The sequence below is a fragment of the Pinus tabuliformis genome, chromosome 5_1, assembly GCF_031772625.1.
Source record: "Pinus tabuliformis cultivar Carrire ecotype Pingquan chromosome 5_1, CPIR1, whole genome shotgun sequence".
Classification (NCBI taxonomy): domain Eukaryota; kingdom Viridiplantae; phylum Streptophyta; class Pinopsida; order Pinales; family Pinaceae; genus Pinus; species Pinus tabuliformis.
Window position 1 is genome coordinate 762,042,350 of NC_142305.1, and position 1,718 is coordinate 762,044,067.

A 1,718-nucleotide genomic window follows, 5' to 3' on the forward strand; every position below is an offset into this window, starting at 1 on the left:
TGAATCCTGAGAAGTAAAGTTCAGCATGTATATTACTGAAAATGAGTCTTACATAGGCCAAATACCAGCTTTTTCATAAAATTTCCAACCTTGATTACATTGTTGTTTCAGCTATATATAGAGCTCTTATTCTAACTGATCGAGATTCCTCCTTAAACATTAAGGGAACTCGAAAACTACTTCTAATGACACATATTAACCCTTTAACTAACTAATAAATACAACTGACTGTTAATTGACAGCTCTAGAATCCTAAAACAATTAGGATTCTAATTCTACATCACATTGAATGTATCATTTATTACAATCAAGATTTATTCCCTGACAAGTGGTCTCTTTTAGTTTGGCTGTGATGGATCTTCAAGGCTCCATGTTGGTCTTCAATGTCACACGTTTTCCATTGTCCTGAAACATAGGAAATTATCCATGTTTTACTGGTCTTTGGTTTACCTCAAAATGTTCGAATCCAAAGAAGCATGTCCTTTATCCTTTAATTACCCAAAATAGAGCAGACTGCCACGTCCTTGATGTGCTGTCCACCGTTTTCATGTACCTGTGTGATGACAAAACCTTTCAAAAAGATTTGCCGCTTTGTCAATCATAATTGATCAACTGAATTGTAACATGCAGCTACAGCAGTTTCGTAGCGCGCTACGAAACTGCTGTGTAATTTCAAAAGCACAGTCTTCTTCCCTGCCTTTAAAAATTCACTTCGCATAGTTGATGCTTTGGACAAGGTTATGGGAACAACCTGTAAATGAGCATGATTATTAGCCTCAACTTTTCTGCACAGCGTTTAACAACATTTACGGCTAGTGCAAGGGCAGCTGGTGAAGCTTTTTGCTTGTCTCTTCTCAAGCTATTCAGTAAAATAGATAACAGTTGTTGTGATATGTCTTCACTCTCATTCAAACCAAACTCATAATTGTTTGCATTGAAGCAGATACGTTTTCAGTGTGATTCTCACTAGCACTGGCAAGGAAATGTTGAAACATGTCAAGGATGAGATTATCACACTGAAGGTTCAGCATGACAACGCATGACCTGACTTTTGCGACAGTTTCTAAAATTGTTACCCTCCTTCCAAATGTGGGACTATTCATTTGATCTAGTCCCTGAAGGATTCCAACAATCAACTGAAATATTTCCCTCATTAAATCATCATTATATAGTGCTTCAGGTGCCGTTATTCTAGTGATTTCACTAATGCAAGTAACAACAATGAGCCTGACATCTTTGTCTTGGTGCCTTAGAAGCTCTGTCTTTACCAACGCACTTATGGATGGAATCACTGCATCCTGCATTATCTCAGAAGGTTACTGTTCCACCATAGATAAATAATCCTCCACTTTCTGAAATTCCTGAACTGTACTTGAAACATTTGGCAGGGGCAACTGAAGTGGTTGTTGACAAATATCATAAATAGTCTCATGGTATTCCTTTTGGAAATCACTCTGAGAATCTCCTTCCGCTGACATCTCTGCTGTCAGATACTTCTTCCTTATGCTACTGCCGGCGGTTGTGATGAATTGAAATCATTACCAAACCTCTCTACTTGCACGATTGTCGTGTATCTTCTGCACATTCTGTAAAAACCCGAGCATTGACACAGATTGCACAGTTTTTCCAAGGCCCATTTCATCTGCAAGAATAACATTTGTATCATTCCTCCAGCTGTTGACAAGAAACTTCAATCCTGATTGAACGACCAAAACCGC

At 38.3% G+C, this 1,718-nt stretch overlaps 1 pseudogene; it reads right to left on the reverse strand.

Moving 5' to 3' along the window:
• Positions 1-908: 908 nt before the first annotated feature.
• LOC149167152 (sister chromatid cohesion protein PDS5 homolog C pseudogene) lies at positions 909-1,304 on the reverse strand (annotated as a pseudogene).
• Between the last annotated feature and the right edge of the window lie 414 nt (positions 1,305-1,718).